The sequence below is a fragment of the Wyeomyia smithii genome, chromosome 3 (assembly GCF_029784165.1).
Source record: "Wyeomyia smithii strain HCP4-BCI-WySm-NY-G18 chromosome 3, ASM2978416v1, whole genome shotgun sequence".
Taxonomy (NCBI): domain Eukaryota; kingdom Metazoa; phylum Arthropoda; class Insecta; order Diptera; family Culicidae; genus Wyeomyia; species Wyeomyia smithii.
This window is the reverse complement of record NC_073696.1, coordinates 264,250,874-264,273,619: the sequence shown is the minus strand read 5'-3', so window position 1 is coordinate 264,273,619 and position 22,746 is coordinate 264,250,874. Positions and strand designations below refer to the sequence as shown.

Here is a 22,746-nt window from a genome sequence, read left to right as displayed (position 1 = left end):
GAGAATGATCTTCTTGTACCTCGTATACCCCTTGTGTCCGCTTGACAGATTGCGTCATATGAAACTGTACGAAACGCACTCGCAACCCTCGAGCAAATCATCCTGTAGGTACTTTCCAGTTTACCACGATAACTGTTAGTACCTCACGCTTTGGATCACACTAACCTAAGATACCTAACTATAGACGAAGCCACGCTGGTAAGAAAATTACGCTTGCTGCCATACACCGCTGAGATATTCGGCCTCATTCGAGATAGTGCTGCAATAGCCGTTGAACTCGACTATTGAAGCAGGCATAATTGACGTGACTCTTAAATGAGAGGTTATCGTCAACCATAACCCCCAACAGCTTCAAAGATCGCTTTGAGGTGATGGTGCAGTCTCCGATTCTGACCGCCGCCTGTTGCTCTGATTTGCAGTTATTCACAACCGTTTCCTCCGTCTCATGGTGCGCTAACTCTAGTTTCCTGGAGTGCATCTAGTCTTCGACCTTGCGTATACAGTGCGCGGCCGTCAACTCGACCGCCTCGATCGACTCTAGCGTTATCGTCATACATGACCTCGTCATACATGACATTCCACAACACCGGTCCCAGGATAGAACCTTGCGGAACTCCTGCGATGATTGGGTCGCACTTCCGACCCTCCTCCGTGTTGTAAACAAGTACTCGGTTCTGGAAGAAGTTTTCCAGAATCTTGTACAACGACATGGATGCTGGATGCTATGGAGTCCCAACTGGCACTATTGAACGAATTCTTCACGTCAAGCTTTGACTATTGCACAATAGCGTATGCCCCTTCTCTTACGCTGGAGTGCTACCTCCGCTGTCTTGGTGACAAAGAGGATAGCATCCAGCGTAGAGCTGCCCTTCCGGAAACCGAACTGGTTGCTTGCCAGACCGTTTACACCCTCCGTGTACCTCGCCAGTCTGTTGAGGATAATCCTCTAAAGCATCTTGCCCGCAGTGTCCAGCAGGCCTGTATGCCGATGAGTCCCCTGGCGGTTTCACAGCTTTCGGCAGTAAGACCAAACTCTGCTGCTTCCACCTGTCCAGGAAGAGACAGTCATCCAGGCACCTCTGCATGGGTATATTCCAGGTTTAAAAAACCCATATTGAATGGTATTTGGCCATTCATTGGATGCCCCTCAGAAACGATTAGAATAATATCAGTAATATCAACTGCGTTGGGAAGTTTCATATTCACTGACAAGATCATTCAAATTAATGTATAAGGAACAAAATTTAATTATACATTATTTGACAGGTACTGACTAAGGTTGACATTCAAATTAATACAACATATATGCAGTATACGAGTACAATGATGTTCGATTATACCACGAGAAAAAAAAATCAAATATTTGAAACATATTTATTTAATGTTATTTGCATGTGTATGTGCTAACCCATTCCCCGCGGGTGATGCCATATGGCATCACCTGACATATAAACTTTGATAACAGTTTAACAACTGAATGTTATGTTTCAAATGTTCTGTATAGTTTTGTTACTCTAGATTTACTCAAACTATTTGGCGTTATTTTTGATGAATGATTTCCGTTCACATAGCATGAGTGAAGTGTTTGGAAATACACCATTTTTGGGGTAGTCACATCGCAAATATGAATTCAACATCAAATAGCATCCAAATGGCAAACATGCGTGACGGGCACCAGGATTATTTTCAGTTTCGAGAAGCAAATCAAATTCGACAAAAAACGCAATCTGTTTTCCTACCTAGATGCTCCCCTCATTTGATACATGCTCAAGAGACTCACTGTAAAATCACTGTATGTAATGAGCTCCGTTGTGCACTTACTGTGCGTAATGTTCTTTCGTATGAGAAAGCTTCCCTCGGTTTACTTTCTCTCAAGAGAGATTGTTGGCGCTATATTTAGGCTGTCACCCTAAATAGGATAAGCGAATAAAACTCTACACAACTTTACACCACACAAAGAGCAACTCATTATATTATCCGCTCTCTTTACTCTTCATTCGAATGAAGTACGCTATAGGCACCACACCATACACTTAATTTTTTATTGCAATCAATAAAGATTTGAACAAAAAGTGCTCACGTTGTTCAGTGGAACAAGAAAGATAGTGTCGATATTTGGATTATATAACATCACGATCGGTCCTGCACCCAACTTAAACCACCATCCGGAGAATCAGTATTTCGTCCGTACAGAGATATTTCAACCTCCACCCTGGTGCTTTTTCGGTACAAACTCCTCAGATACACACGAGCGATTCGTGTGTATCTGAGGAGTATCTGTTGAAAAAATAGTCGCGGCAGTCACCAGAAATTAATCAGATTTATTAATTGCTATTACCTGGGTAGCAGAAAAGTTACACAATCCTACGGGGATTATCATTCATTAGATAAAAATAGTTAAGGAATTGGTGTATCTTACTTTTAGTAATTTCGCTATTCTTCAACGAATTTGTTTGCTTAAAATCTGCTCTCAATATTCTTGATTAAGATCCTAGGGGTGGATAGATTTGAATTATATAGTGAATTCAATTAGAAACCTTTTACGTTTTTTACCCTTTTGTAAGTATTTGCTTATAATTTCAGGCCTTAACTAGTCGTAGATGTAGTAATAAGAGTACTCATTATTTCACGTGGTTATAAAATTAACTAGTTTGGATTGGACTCACCGTATGCTGATTTTAGCGTTGATGCAGATCAACTAGGTAGGTTAAATATTATCAATTAGCTAGGTTAAGTATTAGATTTAATAAATCGATAATTTTAAGTAGTAGATTTAAGTTATTCACTAATTTAATGATTAGTATGGAGTAGGTAGACTACCGGTTAGACTTCTTCTTTTCCTTTGTTTCCGCAAGTCTGAAGCGATGACAGATTCCGGTGGTAATGTAGGCTGTTTGGCCTGTATGACAGATGTCATGAGCATCGATAAAGATGTTTGGTGATTTGAGGTTTGCCGAAGTAGACGGGCGTGCTCACAGCTACTCTCTTCAAACTAGTGCGTCGATTTGCTCACCAGTGTGAGTGCAGTTGGTTTCGTAGTAAAATACTACAAGGTATACAGCCCTAGGGGTTGTATGGAATGGTGAAGTAGGACTAAATATTTAATATATGCTAAACTAAATATTATTATATGCTGCGCTTAACTGTTCATAGGTAACACTACCGTTTATTTTTGATAGTCGTTATTTTAAAACTAACGATGCATGAATACATGAAAATTTTACACTAGTAGTAGTTGCGAAAATTCTCATAACTCTTATCTTCAAGCATCTATAGTTCTGAAAAGAACCGATTCCATAATATTCAGTTAAAAATTCGTGCTACAGAACGCTGATAATCGCACCATGAATATTTTGAGTTGACTCGTATGCAGCTCTCGTTTCTCAATGTCGCGTACCTTTAACAGCTGCACTGCTCTCGCTTATGTGTAACAAACTAAACTGAAGCTGAATTTACTACACGCAGTCTTTTGTATCGAGTTCAGAGCAGATTTTTGCAATTAAGGCGTGGCTACGTAGCTTCGAGAAAGAGGAACAAACCAAAACACCTTCGATACTACTGAGTGATTTTCATAAGCATCAAAAGAAAGGTTTTGCTTTCCCGATGCGCAAATCACTCTGGTTCTTAGATTAACTAATTTTCGTTTCTAACATTTGACTGATAAGGGTGTTCCAGTGAACACAAACAAACAATTAAACCGGAAAATCACTCAATTTAGCAGTGCAAATTCTTGAAATGAGGGTTATATCTTGTTGTGATAAACTATTCATAGGTAACAATACCGTTTATATTTGGTGCGTCCTGGTCGTTATTGTAAAAATGATTATTTAGAAATAGATAAAAATTTCACACTAGTAGTAGTTGTGAAAATTCTCATAACTCTTATCTTCATCATCTTATAGTTCTGAAAAGAACCGATTTCATAATCTTCAGCTCGAAATGTAGCTACAGAATGCTGATGATCACACCACCACCGGTAGCATCGATTATTCATGTATGGGAAAGCTTGACCTTGGAACTTTTCACCTTTTTCCACCATTAAGCAGTAAAGCAACAATGTTGAACATAATATCAAAAAATTGTTACACATTTTATCTATCCACCGAAATATAAATGACTAAGATGCATTAAGTCGTTCGCTTGCTATAACCGTTTGAAATCTGACGCAACATTTGCCAGTTTCATTTTCATTTTCACAAAGTGTAATCTAGTATAGAAAACAAAGACGTAGTCCTACGTCAAAATATTTTTCTACCCACTAGTAATTATTGGAGGAGAAATGACAGGTGCAGAGCCCCTTCCAAAGGACTCTGCCGGGGTATGTGATTTTTTTATCCCGAAAAATAAAACGCGACACACATCTCGTAAGTGTGGAGGGACCACACGGAATCACTTATAATTGAACATTGATTAATAATTTACATAAGAATTCAATGATAGCCCTGGAGTGTATTCCTAATTCTAATGGCCTTTCTCTACTTTAGTACACTACTTAACCTAATCTCTTAGAGCAGCTACTTTTTAGCACTCTTGTGGTGTTTGCTAGATTCATGGGAAGAATCTAGTAAAAGACCGACTTCTTTCCGGGTTCTAAATATGCCACCTGAAAAAAGCTGTGGAGGGTTGCGGGGTGTCGTTACACAGGCCTTGAAACTAATACAGGAATCGGGAGTTCAAATTTTATTTGAAAGAAAACCTTTTTTTTCGAAATACAAGTTGAGCCCAATGCGACCAATGCTACACTTGCTACTAAATGAAAATACCTATATGTAATAAAACTGGCGTACTTATGTTTGTGAATTTGTTATGCTAACGAGTGGCTTAACACGCAACCTTCCATGGATTATGATTTTATTCCTCATTTTTGCATCTTAGCAGTACTCTACTAACTTTCAGGCAATGCTTCAACTAGTACCAGAATTCGTCAATTCAGGGCGAGAGGGGAGTTCAATCATCTTAGAAACATTTCTTGTACTATAAATTCCTTACATTCCATTTTCAATTGATAATTATCAATTATCAAGTTATGCAGCAATTGGCGCTTCAGGTGCACCAAATTTGGCTCTATTTGCATAGTAAGTTCTCGAGTTATCCAGAAATTTGTATTTCATTTGAATGGTGTATTAAACTACCAAAATTGGTTCCTTTTACTTGCTTAGTTCTCGAGTTGTACCTAAACTTCTCTGGGCACAAAAACCCAGACATACGAATTTTCACGCCGAATGGTTCACTAATTTCCAAGTCTGTAAGGGTCAAACAGACAGGCAAGCGAAAATTCATTTTATTTTTAGATTGTCGGAAATATCAATAGAATGTTACCAACTTTGTATAAGTTACGAGAACCGAGATTTGTTTAATTAATAGAAAATAATTGAAAACGTTTTATAACAAATATTCGTTGTCTAGAATGATATTTTGATAATAATATTATGTTTGTGTGAAATTATTGCACTAGGTGCAAGGAATCTTATAAATTATTTGGCTGTGATCTTCTATAACTATAGCTGTTTGTAAAACTATGTTAAAAGCCTCTAATCATGTAATAAATCCCCGCAGTTTCACCTGAAGATGTCACTGACCAGTGACGAAACGTCGGACAGTATAAAATAAGTCGTTCTAATTTTTTGTGACGGCTCAGCCGAAAGTATAACATAAGTACTTAGTTAAAAGTTTACATTCTGTTATTTGATTGTTTTTTTAGGATGATTCTTTTTTCAAAATGCTTTGCTGTACTTTCTGAACACCGCACATCATATTGCCAGGTTTTGATTACATTCTTATTACTTCCTTGATATTTGTTTGGTTTGCTTCCAATAAATTAAAGTTGGTCCTGGTATTACTTGTTTTTTTTTTATTTTTTTTATCTGTTTCAGCAAACTGAAATAATAAAATTTGACACTAACGCCCTGTTAAGCTGAGCCCAATAATTCCTAGCATTTTGATTTTTGGCTACGAGTTTTTTTCGTTCGATTTTATTGATTTTCTCTTTCCGCAGGTGAAATAATTGATTTCGAACACGTCATTTGACGATTTTCGTGCAAATTCTCATTTCTAACGGACACCAAAGGTTGCCAATCATTGAGACCGAATTCGATTTCCAGCATTCTTTTGACCAGTACTCACACCCAACTTTGAATGCAAATCCACTACCGCAAATCACTTCGTTTTTTATTCTCCATTTCATACTTATGAAGTGTCAAAGCCATACAATCGAGGTAGCACTGGAATCCGATGTCCTGGATTAAAAATTGCCACCTCAATCGAATTCAATAAGCATGAACTTGGATCTCTAGGCGCCTACCGTCCATCCGGGTCCCACGCGGAACCTTTTCCCCCCCGTATCCGAGCAAATCCTTCCGGTGAATTGATTGAACTTTCACTGGAACTTCTACCGTATTATTACACAATTCCCACGCTGGCAAACTTGTTCGTTCCTCGGTGCCGCAACAAACGATGCGATGAGCACCGAACGAGACGATGAACTCAGGTGGAAAAAATGATCGTTCTGTTTTCATGCGAATGGAAAAGTACGAGCGGAGAAAAAAAATCAAACCCAGAGGAAACATGTAATCACCCTCGCCCACCCCCGTTCACTTTTACCAGTACTTTCCGCATCCCGAGTGTACTCTTCATCCGGTACATAAAAAAAGTTGATGATGAGCCCTCATGAATCAGGCTGAGTCGGCAGAGTTCATGAAAGTGTGATTCTTATTTTTACGCTCTGCTTTGCAGAATTTTTCCGTTTTTCCTCGCGCTATTTTCTCTCCTGTTTATCATCTCATAATCTGCCCCGAAAACGGCAACTCAGGTGTGGGTTGCGGTGCACAAAGGTAAGATTGAGCAAAAATAAAAAAAAACGATCCCTCCGATTTTCCTGCGCATCCCGGCCCGGCTGCCTGGCGATAGGAAATGAGAGCAAAAAGCTATTATTCATGGAATTTATTTCATTCTGCAGTGCGCGCATCCTTGGGAAGCGGCAATAAAAGCACCCAAAGTACAGTGGATTTAAGTTTTGCACGCGAGCACTGATGGAGAACACGCACAGCATTACAACAATCGTGGCCCCGTATAGGATAGTTTTCAAACCTCCCTCGGAGAGTCATGGTGCACACGTTTTATTTTTTTTTGCCGGTCACGAACTTGCGGTTTTGCAGTTTCGAAGGACGAAACTTTTTCGCGAGATTTTTCGCATTGCAAACGGGGTTGTTTTTCTTTGCAAGTGGAATGGTTTCAATTAAAGTTGCGGATGGGTTGTGGATTGTGTCTCTAGTCCATGTTAAAGTAATGTTCCGTTGGATACGTTTCTCGTTTACTGTATGTAGTTACCAATGTGCTCAGTAAAGTTTTGCTTGTTCTAGGTTTCAAATGTATTGCAAGCATCGTAAAAACTACTGACATTTTGCTCACTGTTAATGTAATTGACGTAGAAACTATTTTATTACTTCAATCAATTTAATGCAATTTAATAAATCGACGATTGCAACATTCGGTCAATATCTAGTTTAGTCAAAAACACAAACTGACTAAAAAGAACTCTAAAACACGCTTGAAATAATGTGAAAGATCCACCACTTTTTTTTAATGCCACGAGATATTCACTAGCAATTTAAAATCTAGTATTTAACTAATACATGAGTAATCAATTGATGATACTCCGGACTGAAGAGCAAATTTACTCAATAACTTATATGATGAATTTTCTCACTTCCTGTAGAAACCATTAGAGAACAATAATTACCCCCCCCCCCCTAGTTCTTACTTCCGCAAATCGTTAATTTCAGTGCATCGCCTCACATCACAAAAGCATAATGTATGAGTAACAAACTTCCTGTCCATCGACTAATGGATGAGAGAAAAAAAAACTTGTTTGTTTATGATATCCCTCACTGTGAGTGGTTCGAAATGTACCGAGCAAAATAATTTATGAGTTCATTAATTACCCCCGGGCTGCATCCACCTTCAGTTAGAAGTACAATAACATCTAGCAAAACCTCTTGCATTCAGTTTCAAGCGACTCGAAATACCGTCAATCACAGTTTCTTTATGCATCGGTTTTGCCAGTTTTTCACTCCTCCTCAACCCCACGGCACGGTCCACCCAGTGATGAATAGTTATTTTTCTCGACATATTAGATTCCGCCCACACTCACCGAGAACCAACTGACCATATTCCGGCAGACTCCCCTCGGTCTTTGATTACGGTTGGCCAGTCGAGTACCTGATTCCAACCCGAAGGCCAAAACGATGTCTGCTATCATCATTTCCCCTGAGGGACCCCCGAGGATTGACACTGGCAAGCAAGGCACGAGGAGACAAAAAGGTAACACATAATTTTTCTTTATTTATCACCACACAGGCTTCCAGGTTTTGCAAACAAACCCTTTTTCCCATGAATACCTACTAGTGTGTGTGTGTGTCCGTATGGATGAGTGCGATATTCATTCAGTCGGTCACAGAGCAATCAGAAAGCTGTCCCCAGCTAAGCGATTGTGCATGTGCCATTAGGATTCCAGGTCAACCCTGCTCCGCCTGGAGGAGAGGCCCGCCCTGCGTTCATGGTTCTAGGTTTTCAGCTCGACTCACCTCCAAAAAGCAGATTAACCCGATCCAACCAAGATTAAATTCGGTTGGTTTTTGCGAGGAACAAGATTAATTCTGCGAATGTTTGAATGTTTGAACCTATCTCTCGTTACTGAAGCTGACACTTCCGGCTAAAAGTCACTTTACAAAACAGCTGAGCTACATTATTGATAAAGCATGAAAACGAACTTTCATGCGGCACTGTGAAGATGTGCGTAAACATTTGATTAATTCAGCTCTTGGCTGTCTTCATTTGCCCTCAAGGGAGGAAGGACCATCGAAGGATCAGTCAGACGGAATTTCAATGATTATTTATTGACAGAAAAAAAAAACAAATCGGAATTTGCTCGTCGAGAGTTAATGTGACGAGGGACCCGTGACGAAATACATAATCACAGACAGGATATTGTTTCTCTTCGCTTATTTTGTCCAGTGCTATGTAGGAGCATTTGCGCTGATCGATTTAGAAGAGGCTTAGGGCGGGGAGAGTGCAGTTCGGAATGTTCCTCGAGGGAGTTTGAACAAGAAAAAAAAACATCTTATAAAAACTCACGATATTGTTTTTTATATCATGCTAAATAATGATGGAGAGTGGTTCTGGTGGACGCTGGAGGCTTCAATTCTGTAGCAAGATTAGCGTAGAGAAAGAGTTAGAATTTTTAACATTTTATTTGTTGAAACGGAGAAAAACGGCGGTAATTAAAAATAGTTTTGAAAAACTGGCCAGATGAATCACAAAGATTTTTCTTAAACCAATATTAATCCCGTCGGGATGCGGTATATTTTCCAAATCTGTATCATATTTCCAGTTCGCTTATTTTTCGCTTTCCCTACTGCACACATTGTCTGCTTAATGAACCATCAAAATACATAACATAATACATAATACATAACAATTAATGCCTGTAGTAATTGAAAATTGCATAACTTCTTGCATCTAGAAAATAAAATAGAGGCAAGCAACGTATGAAATACAAGGCACAAAAACTAACATTGCATGGTTCATTTTATTTTCACTGCTATGAAACTTTTACGACCAATTTAAAAATATTATTTCCAGGCTCGCCTATGTAAAGCGTATGTAATTCTTCATACTTTTCTCGAAAAGAAGTGAACAAAAGCATGCTTTCTCAGCGTTTTGAGATCGAAATAGCGATTAAGTGATGAGTAACGAATTGGTTATTGATTGATATCGGCAAATACAAAATTATCGTTCGATTAAGGGCAAATCCCCTCATGAGGTGGACAGAGAAGTCGTAATCGTCTCGTCTCTTCGATAGGCAACCTTGCACAATGAACAAACACTCTACCTCATCACTATAATTCACAAAAAAAAAACATAAAAGAAAAATTGATACCAAATTTTGCTGTAAACTGTTCCGAAGTAGGTAGACACTAAAACAAAATTGATTTCAAGGTTGCTAGAAACTTTTGTTGAAAAAACAGCTGAAATGCGTCTCATATTAGTTCCAGTTCTCATATTAGTAATTTTAGATTTAATATTTAACTCTAAGTGACTAACATTATGTATGCATTTTGAACAGAAGCATTTCTTAAGAATTTTTTATTTTGGTGTTTCTAACAAACTAACAAATAGTTTGAGAAAAAGGTTAGGGGCCATCCACATACCTAAAAATACCATACCATACCATACTAAAAAATTTTTAAGAAATGCTTCTGTTCAAAATGCATACATAAAGTTAGTCACTTAGAGTTAAATATTAAATCTAAAATTAGTTAAACTAAATCCGAATCTAAACCTAGATCCAAATTCTTAAATTTATATTAGTTTATTACGCTACAGAATAACATAAATTAATTAAATGAATCACCCTAAAGATACGATAGCTAGAGTATAACGAAACAGATCTGGAATGCATCCACTACACTGATAGAAGAGCGAGAGTAAGAACAAATTAAACCTCTCGATACACGGTCGCGTTGTCACACGAAGATCGATAAATAGGTGATGGATTATAGCTGATAAAATGTAAGGACAAAATGTAAGAAGACCCATAAGAAGAAGTATCAATTTTCACACTCTACAAGGCCTGTGCATTTCTTTGCTTTGTATCCGCCAATCTGAATTTGCAGGGAAGAAGGCCATATTATTCCGTGGTGGTGCGCTGGTGTGGAAGGCCAGTTTGAAGTTTCTTCAGGCCGTGTCCCCGTACACGGTAAAAAATCCTCCGAATCCTAGCCAGCGAATTGGCAAGCCCCAACCACTTCTGAATTCGAAAAAAAGGTCAGAAAAATCAATTTTTCAATATAATTGTGGACCGCTTGAAGAACAAAAGCAAGTGACCCAAAATAAAAAAAAAAATTTGAATATATCTTGAAGCTTTTATTGAAAAAAAAAAAAAACTAAGATTGAAAAAATAAACAAAGAAGAAGACTTTTTCCGAGATATTTAACGCACTTCTGCATACGCGATTCTTTTAAAAGTATACATTGCATAGTTATTAGATTATTAACGCTATTTGGTCGGCGTGCGACCAGGCCGAACCAAGCGCCATTTTTTATTTGAAAATTGAATTATTAACACTAGTGGATTTCTTCAATTCCCAAATTTCAACTGTATGTATTTTCATCTCTTTTCGCTGCTTTGAAAAAAATTCAGAAGTTGCAAAATCAGCTCGGCTGACACGAAAAACATTTTAATTGACATAAATGGACAGCACTGCAGTGGTTACCTAGGTTACCATATTTGCACGTAAACAACTACAGCGGATATCCAGGTAACCTACTAATCATTCATGATTAACAGTGTGATGAATATGGGGGCGTCGTGAGATGAATAATTGAGCAGTGATTAAAGTTTTGAGATGGATATGGGAGCGTTGTGAAAAATGGTTTGTTTTACAAAATTCAGGATAAATCTAGCTAAGTTAACTAAATATACAATGCTGAACGATTTCAATGATTTCGTGAAAATTTGGTGTTTAATCCGTGCATTCTTCGTAAATATCGGCTTAATGAGTGAAATAATGGAGCAGTTCCCCTATTTATGGATATTTGTGTACCCCTTTTCTAGTCTGGAATGTGGAAGGTCTATCACTGAAACGTTTGTTTTGAATGGTCAAAACAAGAAAAAAACATCAAGGGCAATGGAAATTGATCTTAACTTTCGTGTAAAAGAGATTTTAGAAATTTTTTCTTGGCATAAGAAACCATTCAAGAATTCCATGCATTAAATAGTTCTGATAGTCTAAAATAAAGTAGTAAGTTGCCAGTAGTCCCAACCGTGAGCGTTGGTGAGACTCCCTGAACAAAATGCCTCAGGGTCGGCACGCTTATCATTATTTTCCGCGGGTTGTCTGGGAAATGCTTGAAAAGCCGATGTAAACACGTTTTAGCTAATAAAAAATTTTTATTCTCACAAACCTGGCCTCCCACTTCCTTATATTCTATCTAACCTTTTCTTCTATTTTCGGGGCCCCTTTCTTCCACTGCTTCCTCCACCTTTCACCTCCAATCACCGATCGGCTGACGCGATATCCACCATCTTTGACGCCAACAACCACTACAAATCCGCGACCTTTGCCGCCCTCGCTGGTGAACCAGACCAGGAGCGTTGAACTCGCGATGTGTTGGAATCCAGCCCAATCCTGAACGATGAGCTTTTTGACGTTTTTTCCCAAACCTGTGTGGTTTTCCAACCGAAACTTCGGGGTTTTCCAAATTGAAACTTCGGGGTTCTGGGGAAGTGAAAATTAGGATTTCATCAACTTTCTGGCGAGGGAACTCTTGGGCCAAACGGCGTAGGGCGGCTTAGGTTACCTGTTGTCTACAAACTTCACTCTCTGCTCTGCTGTTCACTGTTTTAATTACTCTTTTAACTAGCTTCCTTTTTCACGATCTGCTTCGATCTATCGACTTTTTAAAAGTGATCAAGACTCGATTCTCGATAGGATCAACAGGTTATTGCCCTACGCCAACGGTCATTGCCCTCGCCAAGTAAATAAGCAGCTCTCTCTCCCGCCAGATCCTACTTAGTCCTCTCTCCATCGCGGCTCCATTTCGCCCGTCTCCTGGTGGCAGGATACACTAACCTCATGAGTGGGTGGCTGCGTTCATACGTCAATCGTTGGGTGGCATGGGCGTCGGGAGGGTAATATCCACATAAGCAAACACTTCCCATTTAAGACAAACAAAATAAAACGAATATATATACAGAAAAAATCTCAATAACCTTCTAAGCGGAGGCTACCAACGCTTACGAAGTGGTCCAAAAAATCGACTTCTTTCAAAAGTGCCATATAACCAAATAACCATGCGTCTCCATTGAAGCTACAATTCTTGATGGAGACGCATCTGAGATGTTGAGTGACATTAAAGAATTAAAAAAATCTATCTTCAAAATAAAAATTAAAATGCCTTCTGAAAAATTTTATTGTCGTGTATTGAAAAAAAGTCGCCTCTCCTTATGAACCACCGTGGTGGGCGTGAAATGCGTCGATAACAGCTTGCACAAGTCCTCGTACGAGTTCGTTGATGGCAATTTCGGCGTGCTCAGATCACGCAGTAGCTTGTATGTTCTCGCTTCAGAACAGTTCACCAGCACCAGCACTTTGCTTTCGGCCGGGACCTTTGCCGACTTGAAAAACTCCTCGAGTTGTTCCCGAAACAGCTGCCATTCCTCCTCCTCCGGTATGAATTTGCGGAATGAAAATCCAGAAATCCAGAAAAAACGCCATGTTTACTTGTTCTTTTAAACACGATCTCGTCGCCATTTTGTAATGTCGCATCAACGCAGTGAAATAACTACTCGGTTTAAGAGTCAGAAATGGAATGAATGTTTATTTAACAACTTAAGCTTACAAGCTGCTTATGTACTAGTGTTAGTGGGAACGACCGTAGGGTAATGATCCCAATACACGACATTTATATTCCATGTAAAAATTCCCTTGGGTGATACTATCTCATGAGCATGAGCATGAGCATGATTGACCGCCCGCGGTTGCTACTCCGTTATTGCCAGATCAGCAGTAATTACACAGAGAACCAATAGATGATGCTTGGGACCAACATGCATCCTCAATGTGTAAAAACTGGTGACCTTAATCTGTTTATTAGGCAATACCAGCGCCGGCCGCATCCGAATGCAGGTCAAAGAAGGAGTTTGTATAGGAAAATGTTGACGTGATACTCGCTTTATGGAAGCCGAGAACACCTCTGCACTTCCACGAGGAATCACTGGGATGTTGGAGAAAGGGCAAGGTATACAGCAGGGTTCGTTTTGGTAAACGATGCGCTGATTTCGAGCGTCGGGTTCTTTAGAACAAGTGTCGCCCCATTACATCCGCCACGATAATCATAATGCGATTCGAACTGATTCAGTTTAACAATGTAACACCGCAACAATAAATCGAACGCATGGATACTGGATCTTTGACCGAATTGAGACAACTTCAAATGATTGGATATCTTCTCGTAAGGTGATTCTCTTTATACCGAAAGCTATTGCGCGTTGGTGATCTATCTGAAAATAAAACGGCCTCATGAAAGGTATAAGCACGGAGTTTCTAGGGGTTCAGTAAACCGGATATTTTCTATCTAACAGATCGACTAACGACGTCTCTCGTATTCACTTCGTCTGCTCTAAAAAGAAAACGATCCCGCGAAAAACACACCTGAAAAACGGAATATAGAAATGTTGCGCGCTTATTACGGAAACGAACCATGAGTATCTTTATTGCCAAAACCGCGATCCTCTGCGTACGACGCGCGTGAAATAGCTTTTGCCACTTGTAGCAACCAGCTATTTGTCAATCCCGAGTACACGTCGGCTGACGTGATTCTTTGGAAGCTATACATCGCGTTTTCGTTAGTTACGGTATTTATCGACCGAAGGAAATTTTCGGCTAAATGGTCACTGTGAGACATGAACACGTATTCTGGGTATACCCCGCGAAATCACTTCATTTCGAAAACGTAAACCGAAGCATTACGCACGACCGCTAATTTCCCTTCTACCGACGCAGACGCTCGGGGACACGACATTTCGATGCGAATGTTACCTATTAAATAGAAAAATTGGCAAAGTTTCATGCATACAAAGCCTTAATTATTCAAAAACGCGGATATCCAAATTGGCCAGTATATTGAGTTTATTAACAAAATGCCGAACTAGTCAAAATTGAAACACAGTATATAAACCAAAAGCAAGAAAAATCGAAAAAGTGAAACATACACACTTAGTCGTGCATTCATGTAATTCCTATTTACAAAACTTTGAACACACAGTCGTGCATTCATGTAATCCCTATTTAAAAAACTTTGAAATAGTCACTCAAAAATCAATAATTGTTCAAAAGCTAGAAAAATCTTGAAATGAAGCTTGACGAAATACCAGCAAAATTATGTGAAAGTTTAAGTATTTAAATCTTGAAAGTATAAGAAAAGATTTTATAAAACTAGCTTATATTTGCTATTTCCCGGAAGATATAAAAATCTACTCAAGTTTCGAAAAAGAATCACTCAACCACTGAGCGAAATTATGAAATAAATCTCGCGTATTTTTCAGAGGGACCTAAGTAACAATGACAGATTCTCTCTTCTCTCACTTTGTTTCGTTAATTACGTCGTCATCATATATATTTTCTAATCTTTCTTCCCCTTAATCGAGAGATAGTAATACTGTCTTGCTTACTATGCATTGAGTGTTATGAAATATGGAAAAAATAACATTATTATTGATCAAAGAGAAACAAAGAGAGCCCCTCAATGCTAGATAGGTCGCTTTGAAAAATTACGCGAGAAATGTTTTTTTTTTGTAAATATAAACACAATGCACTTATCTTATACATCGAGTCAGCATTCAGCGCACAAAGCATTCCGTTACTTTTTTTTCACCACTCGCACATAAACAATCACACCGTTTCCTTGGTGATTGTGAGCACTTTCGAGGAAGCGCTCCGCCACCGGATGAAATGGCTGCTTCCAGAAATCATCATATAATTTGACTGGATCATGTCTGGCACAATGTACACTAATCTTCACACATTTATGATTGCAGCTTTCATTTCAAACTGCATAACAATATTCATAACTACACTTTTTCTCTGCAGATGGACGGTCCGAAAACAGTGATAAACGAAGAAGATCCACGCACAACGAATAGAATGGGGATTGTAATTCTCTTCAAGTTCTTAGGCACTTAAGCACGAGAAACCGCAAAAAATTGCGAATTGACACTAAAAAATCACAAGCGAAATCTTTTTACATTCACTCGCGGTCGCAGCTTGCTACGATCTCTCCTTGACACTTTTTCGACGGTATTTCGGATAAACTAATTGCAAGATTGATTCCGACGTTTACTTCCATCACACAACTCTAGCAATGTTTTCTAGCTTTGTTATATTTTAAGTCTAGATAACGTTGAAACTATGCGAAAACAACTTTATTATTCAAGCTACAGAAATAATCCATTTTGAGAGGTTGTACATTGCTTTTTATAATCAATTTATAATTAATTGAAAGCGCCACTGACGAGACGATTGTCGATCTAGTTGCACTGCCTCCCTTGGGTGATACTATCTCAAGTGTACAAACTAGGGTGTCCCAAAAAAAATTGATGTTGAAAAAGCCAAGGTGCTCAGCCCTAAATTGAAAGAAAAGTTTTTGTAGAACATTTTGGCTTTCTAAAAAATTGTTTTCGGGTTGCCCAAACGTGATTTATGAAAAATTAACTTTTTTAACCTACAAACTCACTCTGTTGCACATTTTTCAATTCTGTTCGATTCCTAAATTTTTTCATATATTTTTTTTTTGTGGGGCTATTTCTTAATATTTTTCATGGTTCAGTTCAGCATTGCATTCAGTTATTTGACTCCCAGAGCCCATTAAACATCACAGAAAAAATATTTTTCCATAAATTTTAGATAAAACCCTTCAAAACACAAATAAAAAAAAATTATTCAAGAATTGAAATTTTCATTGCAAAGCGGGATTTATGACAAAAATTTTAATGAAAAAAGATGCTTGATATTTCATCGGCGAGCTGAGATATTGACATTTTTGTATGTGATGGAAAACTATGCATTTTAACATTTATGTTAAATAACTGTTTTATTTTGGGAGATAAAAAATAACAATGTTCAGAAAACAAATGCATTTTCGGATGGCTGATAACTTAGTAGAAGGTTTAAAAATTCGAAAAAATCTTCGAAAAAAGTTAACACGAAAATTGTGATTTTTAGTGCCCTCCAATAGAAAACTCAATGTTGCTCGTAATATGTAAGAGATAGAAACATAAAGTCTTCGATGAAGTTTCTTGTTTTAAGATAACCTAAAACTTTGTCGAAGACACATTGCGACTATCTTATGCAATGGAGATATTGAGCTTTAATGGCATTTTTGTGAAAATGCATAGTTTTCCATCACATGTAAAAACGCCAATATCTCAGCCCTCCGATAAGATATCAAGGATCTTTTCTCATGTAAATTTTCGTCATAGATCCTTGAAGTTTTTTTTTGAAGGATTTTATCTAAAAATTATGAGAAAAATTCGATTCGAAAAATTAGATCTATGTTATAAGTGGCTCCGCCTTTTTTTAGGTTCTGTCATCCTCTCAGTTTCGCAAAACGCAAACAGAGATTCCTCCGTTTGAAATACAAATATACGAAGCATGAATCTCATTTCGTGTTGGCAAACAGTGGAACTGAATCGTTGGAGCTCTCAACCTTTAAAATACCACGTTGTCGGATATAAGCCGATAGTAGGACGTGCCATACTCTCAGTAACGCAACGCTTCTTGAAAAACACCTCCCAAAAGACACGTACAAAAAATCACGTAAAAAGCGACTTTGAGGGATTATATTCCTTTTTTAGTTTCCAAAAAATCATAATATTTTTTCATTGCATTATCTTCAAGTACAACACCTTCAGAACATTTTCACAAAGTTTCATGATGATCTGATCAATAGGGAGAAAATAGGAGCGGTTTACAGTGCACCTCGCTACGGCCGCATAAGCTAAACTTGAAACTTTATACGCGTTTATCTCGGAATGGTGTTTCTCAAAAAATGACTTGGCCGTGTTCACGTTTGCGGTGAAACTACTGATCTTCATTATCATTATCTTTTTTTTAATGCTCGTTATTAAGATCCCCGGTTGTTGAACGATCGATTTTTGATACACGAAGTTGAACTTTGCCGAAAAAAAAATTTTTTTAATGCAATTTTCAGTGCTCAGAACATGTTTTTTCGGGGAAAACGCTCCCGTTGGCACTGAAAACAAAATACTTATAAAAACGATCGTTCAGAAGCCCGGCACACTTCTAAACTAATGAAATAATGGTGCTTATTACGGGAGTCACTTCACGGTGAAATCAGAGTGAAGTGAAAAAAATCCTATTACGGGACTCACGTAAGTGAGAAAAACGTCGCGAAGTGACATCTGCCGTGGAATCTGGGTTATTATGAGTGTTATATCAGTGAAGTGAGAATGAAAAAAGCGACGTTTCGCGTGGAATTATTTCACGACCATTTTGAACGGTTAAATGATTCCATGAAGCAGCCATAAGTCTTAAAGTTGATTGATTTGTGATCTAATGGTAAATATTGGGTTTATTCTTCAGTAACGAAGCGAATCAGAGTTTGATCCGTGCCTTAAAGCGGTCAATTTTTCATTTTTTTGCCCGATGAAAAAAATGCAACTAGTTCAGGAAATTTTCGATACCGAAACAAACATTTTTTTTGATGCCGAATGTTTTAGAAATGCAGAACACTTCAAGATCTGGTGTTACCAAAAAAAACGAGAAAAAACGACTTTCTGGGACTTAGACATTTTTGAGCTGGGAAACAATCTCATTTCACTTGTCCTATTCTCAATTTCACTTCACTGTTAATCTCACTCCACGGAGGTGCTTTTTGTCACCTCACTTGAGGTGGAATCGGGAATAGGTCTAAAAAAGTGAAGTGAGCGTGAGAGTGAAATATATTTCACTGAAGTGAAGTGACTCCCGTAATAGGCACCAATATGAGTTTTTTGATTTCAATTGATCTGTAGCGTCGCTATCGTAAACATCGCAAACCTCTACCAAGAAAAAGTGTTTTGGAGAAACGGCTGTTAATTCTTAAATAATTGGTATTTCTTATGAATAAATGTTTTTTGTTGTGTTGAATAACTGAGCTTTCATTAAATTACTACTTTTATGCAAAAAAAAGGTGCTACACGCTTAAAAAAATCCAAACTATGCACTTTTTTCTCGAGCAGTAACTTAAATAACCCCTTAATGCACGTTATACAAATGTTATCCAAAATTTCTTGATTGTCTGTCAAAGCAGAGAGTGTTTCTTTACTGATCGTTTATAAACCGATTTTATTTTCCATAATAATTTGAGACATATATATATATATATATATATATATATATATATATATATATATTTATATATAATTATATATATATATATATATATATATATATATATATATATATATATATATATATATATATATATATATATATATATATATTTGAAAAAGAAACATACACATCACTAAAACTCAAATTCAAAAACCCTGATCAAGGTCAATGAGAATAAACTGTAAAATATGGGAACAGAAGATAGAATTTAACTGAGATGAACACAACTTTTGTTGAAATTTAAGCGCAATTAATCGACAAAAAAGGGCGCTGCTTATCATAAATGCTAATTGCTAAATTAAGATTGCGTATATTACTACAAAGTTGTAACCAATATTAATTCATGTAGAAGAAGATAACTACTCTTCAAGAGATTCTCACAACACGAGATTCAAAATTAAAGATTTGCACACTCGCTGTGCTTACATCTATTCCTTTCAAATGTGGATGAGTTGTTTTTTTCGAACAGCCTAACCTAATGCTAGCATTAGGTAGTCTATTATTTGTAATAATCATTGCAAAACATTAGCAAAAGTAGCAATGATGTTTGACTGAAATATACATTCTACAAATTTTCATCACAGGCAGCTTGTTTACGATTGTAACATCATCAATTTAAAATTTCTGTAATTATTTCTTGCCACTCTCCTGAACATTTAACAAAATTTAATATTTCCAAGACAAAATTTTTCTGCGGTACTTCAAGTTCTAATGAAAAACTCATAAATTAGCAAAGACGATAATGTGCAAATTACAATTAGCGTATGTTTTCAGCGATTAAGCGAATTAGCACACCGTGGCTACCACTGCTTGTAGGAAAACTTTTGGATCCTTAATGAACGTAAATCATGAGAAATCATTAGCTGTGGAAGTTTAGTAGTTGAATAGATGTAATTATTTCCTAAGAACAACATTGATTTACCCGAAGACTGGGAAAAGTTCATGACAGAACTCCAGGAAATAAGTAAATGAAAGAATATATGAAGCACGCAACCGTTTATACTTTTTTGGATCAGCGAACGAAGACTAATGAGTATACGTGTGTGACGACTTTTCTGATCTCAAAGACTGACAAATTAGTGCAAATTTTACTGAATTATTTGTACAAGGGGGCAGCGAACAATAAAAACAAAATTCGAACAATTCATTCTGGTTACAGTTGTGCATAATAAAAAAATCAGCCAGACATAAAATAAATGCTTAATCTGACCTTAGTTAAAACGATATCTGGATGAAAGACTTTTAAGTTCTTTAATGCTTTCCATCCAAATAAACATCAGACGAAATTTCAAAACAGAATGATACCAGGCGAAAAGTTTCATTATTCATCAATGTGTTAACAATAAGAAAACAAAGCCCGAAAAAAACAAGGGCGCCTCCCCTTCAGTAAAAGTTTGAACACAGCTGAGCATCACTAATGCGGTGCAGATGCTGTGAAACAGAAGCGCTAACTGATAATCACGCCCCGAATATTTATTGCCTTCAGATATGAGAATATCCACAACAAATTGACGCCCACGGGAGAATACGTATGCAATGAATCTCCGGGCTTCGAGAACTTACAAGCGATACAAACAGAACATCAGTTTAATAATAATAGCTTGTGCTATCCAAACTGATGAAAAAAGACCTTTAGACAAATGTCAAAGTAAAACTAGTGGCATTTTCAAAAGCACCCAACAAAAATTCCCCACAAGCCGCCAATTAGTAATCAAGTAGAAGCAGCAGTAGTAATCCTTCAACCGAAATCTCTCAAGCAGCTCGAGATGTGTAGGAAAATTTCGAAACGCTCGAAACGCTCGAAACTTTAATTCAATTAATTCGCAAACCGACCCATAAGCCATTCGTTAGAAGCCCTAACAAAATGTAAACTTCTGTCTAACGTTCAGTAAACTCAATTTCGGCAATTTATTTTCCGTTCTATTCCCTTAATCGAACCGCAGGGACCGAGCCGAGAGGCGGCTGCTTTTCTTGGCCCCCCTCTCGACTGATGGGCTGAGGGTAGATTAAGCCGGAGCCAGCATCATCAGCAAGAACAACCGCCGGCAGCCGCATTCTGGCACTTCTTCTACCAGACCGTATGCTGAACTTGAAAATAGACTCGCAATTGGCTGTCAGCGGTTCGGGTAATGATATTTTCGTGCCACAAGAAACCGAACAGGAAGGAAACCCAGACTGAAACTAGAAAGTTTATAAAAGGAGGAAAAAAAGGCATCTTAGGCCGGCGAACGGATTTTCAACGGGGATAAGATGCTGTGCTCTGCGTTTGCCTTTTTTTTGTCGGTTAGCACTCTTTGGAAGGGAATTAGCGAAAGACTTACTCACGTTTTTCCAGATTGGGAATTCCTTCTGTCGGCGTTGGCCACCGCCGGGTTTGTATTCCTAGGAAAATAGATTATTTCACCGATGTTTTTGCTTGGTTTTCTTCGCACAAAGCTTTGCTTTGGTTTAGCCGTAAAAAGTTGATTTACATTGCTGTCACGTATACTTATCACTCCCGCAGGCGCCGTTCGAGCCCACTAATAATAATTCACAGGCGCATAAATTTTACACTCGTTAGCTTTTTCAACGTGGAATTACCGGCTTTATCCATGTTTTCCACCGAAAAAATGGCTTACATTTTTTCTCGTTTCTGTACACAAACACATTCAAATTGGATAATCAGATGAATTTTTTAACCGGCTCTACTGTCGTTACAGACGACACAAAACAGAAAATAAAAACTTTGACTGCCGGGAAAACTTCCACCGTCGCAAGCGTTAGACTTGAATAAAAAAACAATGGCAATCTAGCCGTACAACTTTCAGAAACACTCCACCCTCGCTCAGCAGTGGCAACCGAATCCGGATGAGTGGCGTCTCTTTTTTTTTTTTGCTTTCCTTCTCGCCTAACGCTTTCCACCAACCTTCGTTGATATCTTGTTTTTCTTTCCACTCCACTAATCCCATCGGACGCACAAAAACAACGACTGAATATTTCGCTTCCTGTCACATTTCTTGTTTACCACTCTCATCGGTCCGGCTGTCAGTCCCCGGGAGCATTTAGTGGAACGCTAACCACTACGGAACACCCCGCCGAAAAGCGTACTGTCACAAATCATCCGCTTCCAGCCGCAAAAAGTACAACTACCTCCCCGGGGAATTCAGGTTAACGTGCAGAAGAAAACACAAGAAAAAAATAAACCGCACGCTTTGCCCGGATTCCAAATCACAGCCGGTGCCGGGAATTGAATGCAAAAATAAACTCCCGTGGAAACCCCCGTGGGAAATCCGTGTGAGACTCTGTCACCGGAACGAGCGACAAACTACGCGATTACGACAACGCAACAAGGATGAATTTCGCACGACGCCACACAGACCGCAGCTACTCGTGGTGGGAATGTTCCCCGAACCGACCGTTTAACACGACAGGCTCTGACTGGGCCCCCCCAACAGCAGATCCAGCGCGCCAGCCAACGCGGTTTGCAACTTTCATCACGATCAGATTCCGATGCACAGTTTCCTGCTGGAACAGGAGATAGCCTAGTTTGACGACACTTTCTCTGAGTTTCGTTGCTCCGGCTAAATCAAAGCTGAGAGCATCGGAGCTTCTGTCAAAGTTCGGCTTTCGGTCGGGATTTGATTTCAGCAGCAAACGTAACGATTGTAACGCCATTCTATTTGATAAGAGTTAGATTTTCCATTCTCTCTCCAACTCTAACGCCCAGTGAAAGAGAGAGCTTTAATTTTTATTCAGAGCAATAGAGAGCATCGTAAAAGCTTTCTTCAGCAAAAGGGAGAAGAACCCACATCAAC

General features: G+C 38.3%; 1 protein-coding gene across 5 annotated transcripts in view; it reads right to left on the bottom strand.

Annotated features, from left to right (window-relative positions):
* LOC129731158 (uncharacterized) overlaps nucleotides 1-22,411 on the bottom strand; it is a 511,313-nt gene extending 488,902 nt beyond the window's left edge. For 2 of the 5 annotated variants that reach the window (XM_055690956.1, XM_055690959.1), the window contains exon 1: nucleotides 21,278-22,411. The gene's annotated coding sequence lies outside the window, so the exon portion shown is untranslated. Of the gene's footprint in view, nucleotides 1-21,273 lie in introns of all 5 variants that reach the window. The other 3 variants (XM_055690957.1, XM_055690960.1, XM_055690958.1) reach the window with 3 other exon arrangements.
* Nucleotides 22,412-22,746: the final 335 nt, after the last annotated feature.